Source organism: Papilio polytes, unplaced genomic scaffold (assembly GCF_000836215.1).
Source record: "Papilio polytes unplaced genomic scaffold, Ppol_1.0 DF823934.1, whole genome shotgun sequence".
Taxonomy (NCBI): domain Eukaryota; kingdom Metazoa; phylum Arthropoda; class Insecta; order Lepidoptera; family Papilionidae; genus Papilio; species Papilio polytes.
This window is the reverse complement of record NW_013525270.1, coordinates 256,144-276,912: the sequence shown is the minus strand read 5'-3', so window position 1 is coordinate 276,912 and position 20,769 is coordinate 256,144. Positions and strand designations below refer to the sequence as shown.

The window sequence follows — 20,769 nt, the reverse complement described above, 5'->3', positions numbered from 1 at the left end:
TATCTTAGTATTACATCATACTTAATTATGCTGTTTGCTGTGCACGGTTATTTAAATTTACTTCGTTGGTGTTGCGTAGCAATTAGATTTATGAAAAATTATCCAACATTTTTTTTTTCATCTTATTTAAAAAAATCCTAATATGTTTATCAGCTAATAACCAGCCATACTGTTTAACAAATTTTGTAACTATATTCTGGATTAACCATATTGGTGACTCTTTTATTTCGATTTCAACCGATATTCAGTTTGTTTCGTACAAATACTAATATCAAATACTAAATTTTAGACGGATGGATGGATGTTAGAGTTTGTAGCCTTAACGGTACGACGGATTTCGATGAAATTTGTTATTTTTTTATATAACAAGGAGGCAAACGAGCAAGCAGCCACCCGAATCCGCCAAAATGGCGAAGCGACCGCTGCCCATAGACATCCGCAATTGCAGATGTGTTGCCTACCCTTATCCGACGGAGGAGGAGACGCACATAAAGAGGATATTTCCCCTTCCTATGCATCTCCTCCACTGTCAAATCCACTTCCCCTCCCCATCCTCTCTTTGTGAGAAAAGGGTGGTACGGGACTTAAATTAGGCCTCCGGCACCACACTCATCAGACGAAACACGGTATTTCTTCCACTTCACGCATGTCTTCTGTGTGGTCGTGGTATTACACCGTGCTAAGATTCGTGCTAAAATGTTAAAGCGGGCACTACCACTGTCAGTCTGGAACAACACATAGGATACTCACGTTTTTTTTAATTCCACGTGGATGGAGTCGCGGGTGAAAACTAGTTTAGTTAATAAGAGGCAACGTTATATATCTCAATTATTCAAACAGCATGTCTTTGAATCTCTATCAAAACGGTCTCCGCAAATATCTGATTTATCGAGCGCTTGCTAAATTTGTCCATTGGGACGAATGAAGGAGCTTATCGCATAAGATTTGAATACGATTGCATTTTGCATACAGTTTCAGAGGCTACTGTGATTTATAACATATGTATATATATCGCAATAAATACAGAAATAGTTCAACGTAATTAATGTAAATGACGCTTTTAGGCGTTATAAATATTTCTGAAGCGATTATGTTTAAAACGCTTTTTTTAACATACTAGCTGTTGCCCACGACTTCGTTTGCGTGGTATTAGAACTAAGACGAACTATGTAAATAAGAAAAAACTAGTCCTAGTAGTCTAGTCCCTTAGGAACCGGACATTTTTCGGGGATGAACTTTATCTCATGTGTAGTCCAGACTTTGTTTTATATCTGTGACCAATTTCAATAAGATATGTTGAACCGTTGCAGAATTATTGAGAAAACATTAAAATACAAAATTAATGCATTCCACGGGAATCGTAATTCTTTCCGGGATAAAAAGTAGCCTATGTGTGTTTCCAGACTATACACTACATCTGTGCCGAATTTCATGAAGATCTGTTCAGCCGTTTAGGCTACAAACTCTAACAAACATCCATCTGTCCATCCATCTAAACTTTCGCATTTATAATATTAGTATGACTAATGTTTGCTTATTACGATACCATACATATTAAGGTATTGATTAATGTTAAATCTTTAGAAAATTTATATTTAATACTGTTAGTAACATACATTAGAGGTTTAACTTGAAAACTCCTGTTAACTTACTCAATGCACGGGCTTAAAGCAAGTTATAGTTAGAAACCTCTGAAGTTTGTATAATAGAAGTTCGAGAATAGTACTCTGTATAACAAAAGCTAATAAATTAATTAATTGCATGTTTAATAAATATGTGATTTTATATTGAAATAGGCTAAAAGAAACACAAACTTATTTAACTTTTTTTGTCCATGATAAAAAATTATCTTTATAAAATTACTTTAAAGTTATTATCCTACTTATCTTACTAATATTTAAATTCGAAAGTTTAGATGGATGGACAGATGGATGTTTGTTAGAGTTTGTAGCCTAAACGGTTGAACAGATTTCGATGTAATTTGGCGTAGATGTAGAATATAGTCTGGGAGAACACAAAAGCTGCACACAATAGTTTTTTATTTCGAGTCGCCGGTAAAAGCTAGTATTTTATAAATAGATTGAAAAGTATGTTATTCTGTAATAGTTGTTTATTGTATTACAACCCATGTTTACCTTAAAGTTCTCCGTCTTTCAATTAATTTACAGAATTAGAAACAAAACTTACCATAAATTTATGTAAGATTCACCTGTATCCTTTATGAATGGGCTTTCCTTTATCGTGGACCTTTATCTAAATTTTAATTGCACGAAGAAACTTAACTACGAAACTTCGCCTAACTTTCTCAAAATTAAATTCTAATTGACGTTCCCTGTACAATGTTTCATAGTTATGAAGTTAATACAAGTCTTTATAAATAGCGCAGAGGGATTAGTCGTCTATTTTCATGAACGTTAGAGTAACGCATTATAACATACTAGCTTTAGCCCGCGACACCGTGCGCATGTAATTAAAAAAAAACCAAAAGAGTATGTGTTCTTCCAGACTATCCTCTACATCTATGCTAAATTTCATCGAGATCTGTTCAGCCATTTATGCTACAAACTCTGATAAGGATCCATCCATCCATCCGTCTAAACTTTCGCTTTTATAATCACTTTCTCGTCATTGTAAATGAGGGAGATGACAATGTATTTTTTATATGTGTTTTAACAGTGGAATACCACAGTTCTGCCATAAGTCCAGTCCATTTTGAGATTCGCAGTCACGGAATGACTGATAAAGGGACTTACTACTGCGCTGTCAGACTCAGCTTGATGGATGGATGTACAATTATATTACGACCTGGCTATAAGTTTTGTTTAATGAAAAAAATATTAATGATAAGGATATATTATTTTACATTATAATTAGAAAGTACATAAAAGGTAAACATGGGATTCGCCAGCGAATGATTTAGGTTGGGCCTTAGGGAGGCATTCTTATTAATATGGTCTTATAGCTTTCATGTTTATTTACATTTTTAAAGTCTTTAGCGGAGCAGCTGCCCTCCCCCCCTTCGCTCCTTGCGACGCACATTGGTTTAAAAATATTTTTAAAACTATTTAGTAATTTTGAGTTCCAAACAATAATTCTTGATAGGAATATAAAATAAACAATTACCACAGAAGTAAACGTTTCGCTTTATTAGTATTTTGATAAAAGAACGTATAAAATCAAACATTTTAAAAGCAATCGTAAGAAGGGACAACGACAACGTATAAAGTCGCTGTCGTCTCAAAATGTTCCGCATCCAGTAAAGCAACATTGCGGCCAATAAAATTGTAACTTTTATTGTCTTGAGGGATTACTCACTTTTCTCTTCACTTTGTTTTAAGACAATAGTCAAGGATTCCATGTAAAATAAATTAAATTGCTGTACACGTACCTTTATACATTACATTATTAGAAGACACAGGTAATAATTTTATGCATTTTAATCTTGGTTTATATCGATGATGTAAAATACATACCTAATATAAATAAAACACCCAGAGAACTTGTGGAAAGTAAGGAATTTGCTTCAATGTTTTGGGCAGTGTCAACGCAATTTTGTAACTCAATATTAAAATTATTCATGCCCGCGTTAATCTTTGAATAATTAGACAACCGTCTTATGACGAATTATTTAAGATACAGGAAACAGGATTAAGTAAACGCTTCGTGAAATACAGGATGAAATATGTTAAATTGCATAAATAAAATTGTAGACATTAACAGCTGTGTTGGTAAGCTTTTTTGTAACTTTTACGTAACAATAACTTAACTTTTTTCTCACAAACACCACTTGTAATGTTAATGAAAAATGTTTTATTTATTATTCTTTATGAAACAGGAAACAAAACAACGAAACGACGAAACGTACTTCGTGCATAATCCAATTTAAAAGTTTCCTCGTGAGTGTCGTATTGTAAGTCATTACACGTCCATGTAATAAATATAGGTCAAGTTTGTAGCGAATAACAATCCGGATAGCTAGCGAAAAAGTTTTTAATTATGAAATATCTAAACACATTTAATTTGGCCAAGAACAACATACATTGCAAATAAAAGTGGAAACCGAGCCTTTCACATTGTCCAAACACCGATAAATTTATTCAAACTTTGATTTTAATAAGATTTTTTTATCATCGTATATGGCTTTGAAGACTGGAGTGCTTTTTTCGGTAGATATCGCTTGCCATAAGAATAATTCAATCTTTTGTTACGTGTGTGCAGAAACTCCCGAGAGGTTGTGCGGGGTTGTACAATTTTACGTGGCACAGCCGCAAGGAGGTTGCACGTTTTATGTGGGACATAAATCCTACGAGTTGTGTTCGCTGTAGTTATGTCGATCACTCGCAAACATTTACTTCCACGTGTCTTCCGGGCAACATTGTGGTTACTTGTTCGCTATCTAATGATCGAATACTCTTAATTGATGTAAGTATTCTGTTTCACTATTAGAGACTAATTAATTTCATAGTCTCGTCGTCTTATAGTCATAAGACCACGTGAATCGAAAATCTACAATAATAATACCAGGAGCAAAACTAGACTTAGTTTTCCTCCAGATTTGCCTAGGATGCAGTAGGAATAGCAGGTCTAGTATTTATTTCTCTATCTACTTATGTATTAGATGTCTAAATAATGTGCTTTATATAATTTATATAGACATTTTGTTTTTACAAATCTGAAGGCAACTTTTTAGAAGTTATCTGTGACATAGTTCTAAGTGCATGATCTAAATTGTTAATGCACATTGCTTAAGAATTCTATTTAAAATAAACTACGCCGTATCGGAAATTTATGAGCAAAAGTTGGAATTCAGTAACTGCTAGTTTTGCTCTCTGGTATAATTTTAAGTTCATTCCTTATTCCCTCCGTTGAAAGATATACAATATGCAATAAGTGCTTGAGTTTTTCTGCATATATTATTTTAGGTTTATTAAGATTTCCATTGTTTTTTTTTATATTATGTATTTATATTACTTAAAATATAAATAATATTTAAAGCCGATAAATAACAGGGACTGTTATTGATTTTTTTCACTGTTTATTGCTTATTACCAACTTCTATATGGCTTAAACGTGGAAAAATAATCCATTTTAAAATCCTATGTCCTCTCTGTTGTGTATATGATTCTAAAAAATAACTTTCATTTGATTATAAATGATCTAAGTAATAAAAAAAAAACAATAAGTTAATCACGATATGTCTAGCAGACTAAAACCTTAACAGAATACAAGAGAAAATAATTAAATTGAGATCGTTGTTTATTGTTACCGTATTCACAACACGTGCGTAGAGGAAAAAAACTTTCTGTGGGTAATTATTTAGGTAATTCTATATTTTTATCGCTCTTGCGAAATACGATTATTTAAGTTATCATACAAGGTATAACGGACGGAACGCTTTGTGAAGGTATTAACCTCAATAGTTTAAGCGCTAAGTTTGTTGTCCGATTTACCATTTTAAAGTCATTTAGTGTTCTTTATAAAATTGCAAACCTTGTGATCCGTCCGGTAAGAATTATCCTGTATACTGTGTATGAGTTAAAGCAGTTCTATAAGAAGCGAAAGCTGGTCTTCGATGTATCTTTCACATACATATATTAAACATTTTTGTAGTCTCTAGGGAAAGAGGGGACATGCTGAGAATTCCTCCATTTACACAATGTAATGAATTTGTTTCACAATAAGTTTAATTTGTATGTTTTATTATGTCGGCGTTAAAAAGTATCTTCTTTAAATTTAAAACTTTAAAATCCTTGTGGCTGTTTACACTAACATTAAAAATGGCAATTCTTAAAGCAGTTAAGTTTTGGAAACTTATGAACTTAAGCTATTTGGAACAGTAATAAACACTAACTTAGTACGTAACGACATGAAAATGTAATTTTACATTCACTTTTGTATACACTACAACAATAAAAACAGTTATTTTAAATACAATTAAAGAAACACGTAATTATAAATTAAATTTAATTCAACAAATGATTGCTTGCATTTTGTTACAAATTTTATGAAGCCGAACTTAAGGATAGGTCCTTACTCGATAGTTAATGCTGGGTTTCCGAAGTTCCCACTTATATTGTCATTACCTAGCGATTCATTAGTGTAAGATTGAACGAAGTTTCAATGTAGTAAAACTTTAGTAGTTTGGAAACACATTTCCTGATGTTATCAAACGAATGTCACTAACGAATGGATAAATGTAGCTGGGAAACCGGCCATAAGAAATTCTTTCTTAATACTTTATTCGGTTTCTAAATAGAAATTCCGAAGTATAGAAAACAATATGTATTTTACAGCATCGTATAACAATATGCACCATAAGGAAAGATTTTTTCTTTAAGCAAAATAGAATCGAAGTGTCTCATGGAATTATTCATGGAGTTGTCTTATCCAATTCAATATTATACTTGGATTTCATTTTTTTTTTCATCGAATGTGAAGCTTTGGGACTTATAAATAATTTATGTTGGTATGATTTGAAGGCTGGTTTTATTCTCTGTGACCTATAGTGAAAAGAACGGATGTAATGTGAGTAGAAATATAGTTTGTTCTTTGGGAACATTATGGTTCAGAAAGTTTGTGCTATTTTATAAAAAAACTAAGAAAAAAAACGTATGAATCAAACTTTTTAAGCATTTAAATCTTTTTCAAACAAATTCAGACCAGACGAATTCTATTAGGAATATTATATTAGTAAGTTATTTTTGATAAGTCATGTTCAAAAAAAAAAATAAACGATGTGGAATATTACACGCAAATGAATAAAATAAATGAAAAATCGTATTTGCATGAAAAACATTCAATCTAATATTCATTATAAAAACTATTCATTCGATCACGTGTGCGTATATGGGTCAAGTGCGTTTAGTACAGCCTTCAACGGAGATGGAAAATTGCGATTTTATTTAATAAATAGCTTTTACAGAGTATTAATATGGAAAAACTTATATAAAACTTACCTTTTTATTACTTATTTTTAGTTTAGTCATTATAAAACTAATATTAAAACAGAATAAAGCAAGAGACTTTAGACTTTTAGAGATTCATAACTCCAATATCTAAATATGGAAAAACATCGTAACTCCGTAATCCGGAGGCAGACGTTGTTGTATGAATTATTAACAGTTCCCGGAAAGGGTAGAATAACTTACTGCAGGTAAAACAACGAATTGGAGCGATGCAAGGCAAATAATTTTCGCTTGTCAGCCCTTTTCTTTGATTTCAATAAAGGCAACTGGCCTGATTTAATAATTCAATGATGCTTAGTTTTTCATATTGCAATATAAGTTTAAAAATCGTTAGCAATAATTTTTTTTTTTTATTTCATTCGTCCATCGTTAATACAGTTATAAATGACAATACTACTCTAAAAGATTCTTACTAGTACGAAACATTTTGGACAACTACGTACTGTAGGGCCTTAATTGTCCGGTGCGTTCCTTGGAGATCCCGGAACCTTCGACATTGTCACTAGAGGATGGCCACCGAGTGGGTTTTAGTCGGTCAAATCCTACATAACCCTGCCTTCCCCACAGAGGGTAAGGCCTCAACTGTCTGGTCCCCTGTCTTAAATAGCATTTAAATTCATAATTCATGTAACTGACGAGGATACTACAGATAAAGGTTCATTGTTCAAGTTGTTCTAAGCTAATTGATTTGATATTTATGTTCTAAGTTTATAAAGCGATATTAATACTTCTGTTTACGTGAGTATCCATAATTTAGACATCTGTTGTCTTGCTTACAAAAGAGAAAGACACGAACGATTATGTTTCAGATGTGTTACTGCAGTGAAAACGGCGTGTTGTTTTCTGACAGTACCTTTTGAGCGTAGCTCAACGTTAATCTGGTGTCCACGTTGACACTAAAATGCTTCTTTGACGTTGACATGTTAAACGCAGGGTGATTTTTGGATTTCACCTTTTAGTGTTAATAAAAGAAATAACAGTGATTTTTTGTAATGGTAAATATTACTGGATATAACTTCGTTTCCATTACCTGATATGCAAGTCAATATTAACGTAAGTATCGTAAAGGTAACTTCTTTACTTCCAAACATATTCGAAGTACTAAAGGCAGAGCTCAATAAGTATTAGAGTTCGCCGTTCAGTTGGATTGAGATAACACTCAAAGAAGTGGAAACTCGACTTCCTCGATGTCTGATAACATCGATGTTTAAAGTTCCCACAGATAAAACTTCTCCCAGCTTCCCTTGGATACGTTACAAAACTTTCACTACATTATGGTTTATTTTACATTTAAAGTTTTGGTTCTGCATTTTTATCGACTTTGTATGTATTGCTAGAGAATGTTTTATCTGAATGTTAATATCTGAATTCCACTAATTATAATATTGGTAAAATGGAATTTAAGAAGTTTAATAAAAAATTATTCATTCTGTCTGTTTGAATTCGTTTTAACACTTGAATCAGAACGAATAGCTATGCGAAATAGTAAAACGTACAAATGCACGCTGTCAGCAAACATAAACCATTAGCGCGCTAGTTTCGTGTCAAATAAATCATTAAAATAAAAATTGAATAAGAGAAAATAACTAAACATTTGGACACATTTATAATGCGTTAACAAAATGTTACTTCATTCTACTGATTGAAAAACTGATTGGCATATTTTTACAACTGTTACTTGTACAAATCTATTATCTGCGAAACGGCTGGGCCGATTTCGACGGGACTTTCACTGAAGGGTAGCTAACATAGACGGACATATTATAGGCTACTTTTTTTTTAATTCACTAACGAAGTTTGCGGACGTTAAACAAATAAAATAAGTACAACTTTAATGATGGCTTCAAACTATTGTATCTAAGTCTATGGTAACATTACTCTTTTTTTGGCATTTTCTTTTTCCGTAAAATTGGCTATATTCTAATAAAACTAAGGAATAAGTGTAAAGGCATAATGGAATTGTTTCCTCGTGTCAGTGTTGTAGTGACAAGTAAAAATATCGTTATTGCAAGAGGGTATACATATTGGAGTGTTACCCTCGAGGACTATATCAACAGGACCCTACGTTCCGGCAGCCAATTCAACCCTTTTCTTTGCTCTCAGAAATATAATGTTAATATTTTAGTTAGAAGTGCATGAAAATTAATATCTGTTATTGGACTACTAGAGGTTATGATGTTGAGGTTTTCAAGAGTGGAGTAACTAAAACCTTACTTAGGGCCCACAATTTTCCGACATAACAGCGTAACATTAATTGGCATTATGGTCAAGCTTTACATTATAGAAAGTTCCGACAATTCAAAGCTGTATTCTACTAAGAGCATAACGTAATAATGTTTCCTACAACTCCAGCATTGTCATGTTTCATAACATTAAGGGTTTAATACTGAAATTATTTGCTTAAATATTTTTAATACATATTTATTTGCTAAAAGTTAACAAACATGAACATTTTGTAATTAAATACCAGTCTGTTTGCAAACCTCTCGTTTAACTAACTTGATATTGCAGCGGCGTTGTTTCACAACTCCATTCTAACATAGTTTGATAAACAAACAGTAAAAGAATACTTTTTGATACTATTTAACGTAATATTTTTAATCTATAAAACAAAAACTTTTTTAAAGCAATTTTGAATTTTCCTTTCATTGATAGAAATATCCGAATAGGTTCTTTTTAGTTATTCTACGGCACAAATTCGCGACCCAATGAAATAAAGTAGAAATACATTCAGTTTTACGATCATGTCACCCTATTACATTACAGAGAAGGGTTTGTTTGGATCTCGGTTTGCATTTCTTTTGAAATCTGTAATTTTTAATATTTACACTTCGGATAAATGAAAGAGTCAGCTAAACGACTTTTTGCAGTTACTTTCTCGTAATCCAATTCACAATCTGTTTGTCATAGAAGTATAAAATGCCATTTTTAATTTGAAATACCAATGTTTATAAAAGAGTCGAGTTCTGGTAAATTATATTTTCATAAAACTATTGCAAATTCAATCAAACAATCTATTCCAATTTTGTTTCTAGCAGTATGAAGAGCGGGATGGAAATCAATTTTTATCAAATTCAATTTTAAAAGCCGACAATTCAACGTCAAAATTTTAAAGTCGGGGTTAACTTTTTGATTGTCAATTTTCTACTGAGAATCGAACAGGTATAACAAGAGAAAAGCACTAAAGTTTTACTCTTTAACACGAAAGGAAAAATTACGATATGCAATCAAATAAATTATTGTAATAAAAGAAAAGAAGTCAATGGTATGGGCGTCACAGCCATGTTATGCTTTGATAAAATATAGTCTTAATTACCTCTTATGTTTTCTTCCAATTTGCACAAAATGGGGAGCGTGTCGTCGAGCTAATGCAACACCCTTATTTTTGACATCTGACTACTATCCGATTATTAACATAACAATTACGACATTTTAAAACCATGACATAAATATTTTAAATAATATTTTGGATCACAATTACAAAGCTTATATAGTTATTTGGTTTACTTATAAAATTGTGGCAAAAGGTATTGATTTATAGCACAGACTAAATAACCTTCAAGAATACAGAATACATCAGAATAGTTAAAAAGCTAACAATGGATAAATCATACAAGTAGAATTTTGAAATAAAATTTATACTTTAACTTTAGAAACGATTAGATAGTGAAATACCTAACAAAATAAAAGGCAATAAACGAATTGAAAAAACCTTTGCATGTGAAAGTTATTATTTTCAGGCACTATCTTGATTGAATTCAAACCGATTTAATTTAATATCAAAGCGCTGCAGCAAAGTGAAATATAATGTTCCGAATATTTCAAATTCTCTTTTAGCGATTTGTATATTACATTTATATGTAAGTATTTATTTATCATGAGTTCTTAATCTATTCATATTATTTCACTCATATATTACTTAAAATTTAATACTCTTAAGTTTGCATATAATATCTTATATTATTATCATAAATACGTCAGAAAAATGGACAAAAGAAAGAATTTTAATCACATTTCCGTAGACATAAATATTCCGATGCGCATATTGAATTAAGCAATTTCCTCAACAGCCCGTCCGACATGAATTATTTAAATGTAACGATTATTGCCGACGTAAGTGCTGAAATAATTACAGGATTAACAATTGTTGCTTGGCTGTAAAGCAATCAGGATACATACATAAAAGCTCACACAATTTTATAGATATCAAGAGAATAAAAGTGATGAGATACTATTGCTGGGTCACTAAAGTTTTCCTTTATTTTATCATTTACTACTGATTCATTAGTGCTAGGTTGAACTACGTTTCAAAGGAGTAAAACTGAAGTTACGTAGTTCGGAAACACAATTCAAAAATTTAACGAACCAAAAACACTAACGAATAGTTAAACGTATCTGGGAAACTGGCTATAAGTTGCATGTACTTCATTTTAAAGATGTTTTTTTAGCTCTTTTTTAGTTGCTTTTGAAAGACTAATAGTTTGTTAGTTAACGACTTATATTAAATTTATTTATTTATAGTCGGAAAGACTTAACTAACGAATAGAACGCTTGTTAATTGGAAACGTTAGAGTGTTCTTTGTTTTCATTTTTCAGTTTGAACATGAACTGAGCATGTCCGACTTTACATTTAAATGTTTTCTTTCCCTCGCAACTCGGGCACTGATTGTATGGTCTAAATAAACAGAACTCACTCTGAATTTAGATGAATCCCACAACGCTTGGCCGTCTGCCTACGCTATTCGCAAAGACTGGGCACTAAAGATGAAAATATAATAATCGTTACCTAACAAATCATGGAATATAGAGGTATTGATTTCGTCGTTTTATATGTTGTGCCCTTTTTTCTATTTAAACCAGCACTTTACGTTCCCACCTAGACTTAAGTGAAGACGATGGTACGCGCTAGATTAGTGCCGGTTCACACTGCTTTTAAAGGCACCTTATAACTGGAATACTGACGCCGGCAACTTATTCATCAATAATCAGTCTAAAGTTATCTTGCATTCGTTTTTTACTGTTGTAAAAAACTTTACAGTGGTAGAGCCCGCTTTAACATCTTCGTATGAATGGGCCGGCTCGCCCGGTGCAATACCACGACCACACAGAAGACAGGCGTGAAGTGGGAGCCGTTCCAAGTTTCGTCTGATGAGTGTGATGCCGGAGGCCCAACTTTAATCCTTTTTCCTTCCCACCCTTTTAATTATAAGATAAAGATGAGAAGGGAACGTGGATGTGACGTTGGAGGAGACGCATACGCGGGGGAAACATCCTTTAATGTGCGTCTCCTCCTCCGTTGCATAAGGGTAAGCAACGCATTCGCTATAGCGGATGTCTGTGGGCAGCGGTCGCTTAGCCAGTTTGGCGGATTCAGGTGGCCGCTTGCTTGTGTGCCACCTTATGTTACAAAACTTTTTAACAATTCAAGAATATTATGATAGATGTATATAGTTGTCCATGTTATTATGTCCTTCTGTTCTAGGATTTATAACCTAGCTGTAGACTAGAATATGTGCAAAGCTTTGACGCATGTTATCTTAAACGTTCGTGTTGTAAATACGTTTAAAGTTTACGATCACAATGTCTCGGAGCCATGAAGCGAATCGAGCTGATATAATGTTAACTCGAGCAAAATGTTCTCTACGTGCTTTGTTTATTAAATTTCATTAATCGTCGTTAGCATTTAACGTTACATTTATGTAAAGGTTCAATTGTTTTTATTATAATCCATGTTTTTTCATTTTTTTAATTCTCTGTTTCAAAAATATTACGTTATTTTGACAATAATTTTGAATAAAGTCAGAGACACATGACTAATATTGTTATACAATTATTGATTTAACGGCCAATACTGAAACGTCATTTAAATATGCAACAGCGTCTTGAATGATAAAGCTATATAAATGTAAACTAATACCATCTTGTATTATAACTTCTTTATTCAGACTCATACACAATACATAGAATTTAGTACAATTGCTTACATTGACGTTGTTACTTCCTTCGTATCACATCTTGCACTCTTTTTTTCAGCTTAAATACCAAATTCCTTACGAATTTTGACGTCTTTGAGATTGTAATCGGCCCTAATGCGAAGTGTTTATTTTTTTTCAGTATCTTGCCGTTAGTTTGTTAAATAGAATATATACGATAAATTGTTTTTTTACTAATGCATTTCGACTAATGGAGTAAGATTTGGCGTGCTGTCTTTTATAGAATAACCGAAGCGAAAGAATAACACGGTGGAAGGTTTTTATATCTATTTTGCGTGTCTTACACGATTACTGAATTTCTCTAATAACCTTAAGTATAAATCTTTTTTTCTTCGCTTTACCAAGAAATGTATTTAAAAGGATTTTTTATATTATTACAGTTGACAAAGATGTTTCAATGATTTTATAATCCATACGATTTGTTCTCTTAAAGCAAAAACAACCTTTATTATAGTTTACCACTATTATCCATTATAACAAAGGACAGATTTTACTAACTCCTACGAAGTCTAAAGTATGTATAATCTATGCTCCTTTATAAGAATTAATAATAAATGTATGTAATTTCGACCCATATCAAATGTACAGAGGGAATAAATTATCTTGACCGCATAGATGTTAGATGGAACTGATAATGTTGCTAAGGCTGTTTGAAATAAATAAGGCATGTTTACGTGTTTTTAAATATTAAAAGCTATGCGGTTGGCATTTTTTACGCCATTAAAAGTATGGCTAAAAAACCTTAAGTTAGGCAAACTTCTAGGATATATATAAATCCCCAGCATTAAAACTATTTTAAGTCCTTAAAGAAAATAAATCTATACTAATGTTATAAAGAGGATAGATTTGTATTTTTGTATGTATTGAAATAACTCAAAAACTACTCTCCTGATTTCAAATTCTTTCATTAAAAAGCTACGACATCAGTGGTATATTGTGGTATATGTACTCGTACATTGGCTATATATATTTTTTTAATTTCACGCGGGTAAATTCGCGTAGTACATTATGTTTGTATTACTTTTACTAAAAATGTTCTCTTATATTATATTTTATATAAAATAAAAAAAATTATATTTATAATCATCATCATCATCATCTCCTTATCCTACTCCCGTAGGGTCGGCGCAACAGGTTTTTGTCCTCCACATAACTCTATCATACGTCATCTCAGTCTTATTTATTTATATAAGAAAATATTACATTTATGTTTTATTTCTTAACATTCATAATCATTATTTATATCTATTTGAGATTATTTATATTTTAAAGACATAAAAACATTTTCTATGTTTTTATGTCTTTTCTTCGACACTACATTTTAATTTCAATATCATCTTAATAAGATGTGATTACGAAAATGCATTTCAGTGAGTACATCTAACGCTAGTTCGTTAGGAAGTTTGTTCTTGGAATTAATTTTCGACAGCCGGAGCGGCTTTTAATCAAGATTATTCGCGAAACATTTCTCTTTAGAAGTTTCTGGTAATTTCAAGTAAAATGTGAAGCGATTTATATATTCTTACAAGTAAAACATTTGTTACGAAGATGTTGGACAAGTATTTTGAATTATGCGGATATTAAGACAGATTAAGTTGTTGCATTTAAAATGTGATTACATTCGTATTTTTATTCGAGATTTAGATATTTCGGATCAATAACAAAGTTTATGGTTATGGTTGACTATGGCCTAGTCACCCCTTATTAGGGTAGGCTCCGAGCCCCTCGGTGGGGACGTATAGTGAGCTGATGATGATGAACAAAGTTTATTGTATCCCAAAATAAGTATCTATCTTCGTTAAAAGTACTTCTTTCGTAATATTTGCAGTATCTATAAACCAAAGCATATTATTGTAACTGATGCAGTACAAATTGCTTTAACAACATTTGAAATGCAGAAGGATCCCGCGACCTACATTTAAGTAAACGCTTTCAGATTACACAAGTTTAAGCGGCTTAGCTCGCAGTTAAGTGAGCATGAAGAAACTTCGAAGTGAATGTAGATCGTTGACGACAAATTACGTTGCTATCAAGACATCCCGTTTGATCATTAGAAGCGCAATTTGTACAATGAATAACATTTAATTTATAGTACTACATGCTAATTAAATAATAATAAATAATAATATGGGATAGAATTCAATAACTGACATGACTTTTTAGCAAATGCTGCTTAGATTTAAACTTACAAAAAACGCTAATGATCATTAGCTATTTTATATGCCACGTTTTTAGAGACGAATGTTTGTAATATCTATACAGATCTTACGGGTTCACAACATTCTGTGGCGGACATATAACTAGTTTAAATTTCTCGGTTCGGGTTATTGCGGGTAACCGGACGCATTTTAATTCGCCCGCAATGGAGGGTAGATGTGAATTTCTATCCGGTTCGTCGAGCGCGGTTCTGCGGAGAGGAATACGGGTGAAAGGGTCGTGTGCAAGATGCCTAGCAAAAAAGTCGGTTAAAACTGGGAGTTTAAATGTAATCGGTAGTGGTCGCTTGTCCGACATCGCGAAAGACATAATGGGCGTGTCATTTTTGTTATCAAACGGGGTCGCTTTGAACTGTACTTTTGCGTTTGGAACAATAACGTTCATACGAGTGACTTTGACAGAACTTGACTCGATTGGCAACGACAGTGACCAGGCACCTGCAGGCGGTGAATGGGGCATCGGACTGGTAAGTGCCGCTTTATCGACCTTTATCCCCTTTGTTCCCTTTGTTTACAATGTTAAGCCTCCTGGTGGATGCGTAGTCTTAGGGTAGATTGTGCCGCGGAACCCGAACCTGTGTTGTATGGCACAATTCGATCAATTAATCAATCAAAATTATTAGTATTTAAAACATATCTAAAGTTATGTCTTTGCACCTTTGTCAACGTGTTTTGGGTTGCTACGTAAGCGGTAAGGGTAAACCTAAAATATAAAGTATATACGTTTTGATCGCAGAAAGCAACTTATTAGATGTCGGCCTTTCGGATTATATAGTCACTGGACTGCTTACTATATACATATATTTGCATAAATCGTGGGGTTAATATATTCAGGGTATATTCAAAAGGCACGTTATGAATCTTCCGTGATCAATTTTCCCCTTTTATTATTAACAATAAGTATTATTTTAACTGTTGTATTATGACGACTAATTTTCATTTATTGAAGTAATGTAATAATATTGTACAATTACTTTTAGTTTCATGGTCTTGTATTTTCAATCATTTTTATTACATCTATTATTTTTATTCAATTAATTTCACTAATAATAAAATCAAATGGATATGTTTTACTTAATTTATGCGCTGGAAACTCTATGATGACGTCTGTAGTAAAATGACCGCGTTACAAAGGATCTTGAGGATTGATGCATTCCAAAACCCAGAAGACTCATTCCCGTTAACCATTAAGTTTAAGTGTTAGTTGGTTTTCATGAACGTTCCCAGAGGATTGCACGGGAAGATTATTCACAATAATATCTAAACGTGAACTCAGAATATGTCTCTACGGAATATGGAATACTTGCTTTCCATATTTAGATTAACAGTGGTAGAGTCCGCTTTAACATCTTCGCACGAATGGGCCGTTACGCCTGGTGCAATACCACGACCAAACAGAAGACAGGCGTGAAGTGGGAGGAATTCCGCGTTTCGTATCATGTTTTTGGTGCCGGATGCCTAGTTTTCATTTCTTAAGAGGATAGGATAGGGAGGAAAAGTTTATTTGACAACGGAGGAGACTCATAGAAAGGGGACTCATTCTGTTTATGTGCTTCTCATCCTCCGTCGATTAAGGGTAGGCAGCGCATCTGAAATTGTGGATGTCTATAGGCAACGGTTGATTCGCCATTTCGGCGGATTCAGGTGGCCACTTGCTCGTTAGCCACTTCATAGTATAAAAATAGTACTAGATTTTGTCTGCGAACTCTTCATGATGTTAAAAGACTTAGTAAATAGCGTATAGGTTTTATCATACTTCTATAGCTGTTAAATAGTGACATTCGTTAAGGTGTAGAAACATTATAACAAAAATCTATCTATCCATCAAAACTTTCGCATTTATAATTTTTAAAATAACACAATTTATTTTATAATGTATAAACATTCGTATATAATGTCGACCGCAAACATATAAGAGTGTCATGACCTCGCCTTGATATTTGTATGACGTATGACTACGGTAGGATGCAGACGACAGCCGTTAGGTTTGCACCAGCAATATGTATTTCAGGAAACCGAAAATATGTCACGTACATGTTCGAGGTATTTGTTGAATAAAATGTCGTTTGATTACGTTCACCAGATATTTTAAAACTGTTATTTTATGTATTAGAATAAAGAAATAATGAAATAATGAATAGGTATTTATTTTCAAAACATAAGAACATTGAATAAAACAGAAAAAGAAACTAAAAAAAAATGTTGCTATTTAGCAATTTGGCATTTTAACAATTTCTATTAAGTCGTAATTTAGTGGCATAGTTAAAATTATTTCAATTCTCTACAAACTATGACCAGTAGTTCGTTTTCTGATGTTGATGATTCAAAAATATGACATGAAAAAGTAATTTGGTGCATTGTCCAAGTCTATAACATACGATTTCTTATACGAGTAATGTTTTTATATGCCAACGTAGCACAAATACTTTTCTACTCTTAGTATGTTCCAGATACCGTAAAACTGTTCGCTGAAAACGATAAAAATGCCCCGTAAGAAACGCTTCCCGATAGAATGTCCGTCTTACAAATAAAATTAAGTAGTTTAGTATGTTCTTAAAACACATACGTAGTTCTCTTAATTCTGTATTTAAGAAAACAAAAGTAAACAGACTATTCAGTCGTTTAGGCTACAAACTCTAAAACATCCATCCATCTAAACTTTCGTATTTATGTTATAAAGTAAGATTCATCATCATCATCCACTTGCCCTTATCCCTTACGGAGGGTCGGCACAGTATGTGCTGCTCTTCCATACATCTCTATCGGCCGTCATATCTGAATTCACTCCTTTCTTAAGCATATCTTCTTTCACACAGTCCATCCATACTTTCTTCGGTCTTCCTCTTCCTTTGTAGCCATCCACACTCAATCTCAACACTTTCTGGTTTATGTCCCCATCATTTCGTCGCATAACATGTCCATACCACGCTAACCTTTTGCTTCTCAATTTCTCCACCACTGGCGCTACTTTCAAACTTCCTCTAATGTACACATTCAATTGTAAAGTAGTACAATTATAAAGTAAGATTGTTATCTTATAATATCTTGAACATTTGTTCAAACTGTAAACATTAAAAACAAGAATGATGTAATTTAGTTCACGGTATCTTGTTACGCAAGAAAATAGTTATTTCCATGCTTGTCGTACGAGGAAATTATTGTTACGTTACGACTAACATTAACTTACACGAATTAAGATTGATCGTTCACATGCGTATGTTATTTTCGCCTACAAAGTAAAAAAGTTTTTTTTTTATTTTTTATGGATTAACCTAACAGGGATAAGAAATTGTAAAAAAATCTCGTAAGAATCTTATAAGATTAAATGTTAACAGAAAGAGTTTTTTTTTTAAAGAATGGATGAATTGAAAACGTTTGAGGTTTTAATGTAACTCGGAACCGGCTGAATTTGAGTAGATGCAAATTTAAAAAGATAGATTGCATAAGTTATTATCTCAGTATGTTTTTAATTTCACATACAAGAAGTCGCATGTTGTAGCTAGTTTATTTAACCAACTTTTATTTGTTTAATTATCTTTTAAATTTGGGAAAGTAATATTCAGGTTTGGCTTATCTTGACATCGATAGAAAAGTGACGTGTTGAGTGGAAATAACACTAAACGAAATCTTCCACAATTTCGATTTACCGATTTCGTCGACACGCGATTTGTACACGCCGAATAATTCAAGTAAACAATGTCAAACTTATTTTTTTCGTTTAACAACGCTGGCAAGAAATTGTTTACGAAAAAAAGAATTTTAACATAGAAAGAAACGATTGTTTTAATAATAGGTTATTATTTTGTTACTATAAATAACTCTATAATAACTGTAGTTTAGAAATTTGAATAATAAATTGCTCAGTTAGTCATGAACCGTCCAAAATAATAAGAAAACTTCGCTACTTAATTTTTGAACCTTCTTCAAAAAAGTTTTAATTCGTCTGTATGTAACACATCATTTGTTGAAGAATAAAAATATAACCTTAAACTATAAAAAATGTATTTTTGTGTAATGAATTTGCAAAAGAAAACTTTTTCTGTTACCGTATATTATTAAGTCTTCGTAACGCAACAAAGTTTCTTCGCGACCTAGTTTCCTACGGCGTATTCAAACATTAACTTTACTTAATTTTTGTTTTGTTGGTCGTAAAGTTATATTACTGCAACATATTTAAACGTTGAATATATTAAATATTACAAACTATACCGATTTAATTGTTCTCAATATATGAACAAAATAAAACTCTTCAGTCTTCGGCTTTCACAAAAGAACTTTTTTATAGGCGCCTCCGATTGGCATTTTTTATAATGTTATAAAATGTATCTAAAAGTTCTCAGGCGTTGTTATAAGCGTTAGTTAGTGGTTAACAAGCATTCGCTGTTTTGTTTTAAAGTGTTGCCTCGGGTAATTAAGCTTCTTTAAAAATTATTTAAAAAAGAAAATGTTTATAACAGACTATAAAGTTTAATTTAGTTTCATTTTTAGAACAAATTTCAAAACACTATTTAGGCTTTGTATCAATAGTTATAGTTAGTATTATAACATTTAATAATGAAAAAATATACATATATTTATGTTTACTACGGTTTTAACTTCTATCTTACTAAGCTTTGTAAGAAATACGAATAAAGTTAAAAAATATTTATACTGTAGAAAATGCCTGTTTTCTTTTTAATAATCTATCATTTCTTTAACTCACTTAAGATCGTCTAAAATAGCAATAATTATGTAGTTGTTATGTGTTATATTGATTAACTAAACTGCATCATTTCATTAATCCAAATTGTATGTTAGACTTGATTTAAATGAGATATTACAAATAGTTTTAATACTAAATCTGAATTGTTCTGTCTATTCTTTGTATAAGCTCGGTTGCAGAACAAGCAAACCCGTAACGATACAACTTCGGTCGGTTCAGAACAGAAGTTAGGCGGCCGTTCATAGTTACATAGTTCCAAACTCTTGTATGCAGTTCTCAAATATCTCGGTCATATACAATTATAATACGTCGGAAATTGGACTAAATTTGATTATACATTTTACATAAATGTCATTTTTACGTAAAAATAAATGCTGTTTCCAATCTAATAATACAGATTTTTATGTCGACATCCTTACTCATATTCTACCTGTTTTACTATAAAATTTGTGAAAAATAAATGAAGATTCTCTAAGAATAAAATCACCGAAATACAATCAATATTCAGTGAATGAACGTCGAACGTAATTGTTTCAACAACAGCAATAAGTTATTCGACCCTTACCATGACCTTTGTTAATCATTAACACCGCAAACCGCTCTAACTGGCGGACTGCAGATTTATGGAGCTTTTATACGATTACATTTTAATAATAATACTGTAACATAAAAAAGGTCAGTAATCCCTCTTGTAAAAAAACTTTTAAGTAATCATATTAGGCCAGGCCAATAGAGTTTATGTGGTGGTAGAGGTGATGTTAGTGTGTAATTGTCTGAATTATTTGAAGTGAAACTTTTACGTCCTTATTTGAAACCTGATCTTAACTGCGAAATAATTCAAAGATTCGATTCAATCAATACGCACTGCGCTTTGATTAAGGCACACATTAAAA

General features: G+C 32.2%; 1 protein-coding gene across 1 annotated transcript in view; it reads right to left on the bottom strand.

Annotated features, from left to right (window-relative positions):
• LOC106102049 overlaps window positions 1-20,769 on the bottom strand; it is a 64,452-nt gene that overhangs the window by 17,932 nt on the left and 25,751 nt on the right. The gene's annotated exons all lie outside the window — the stretch shown is intronic.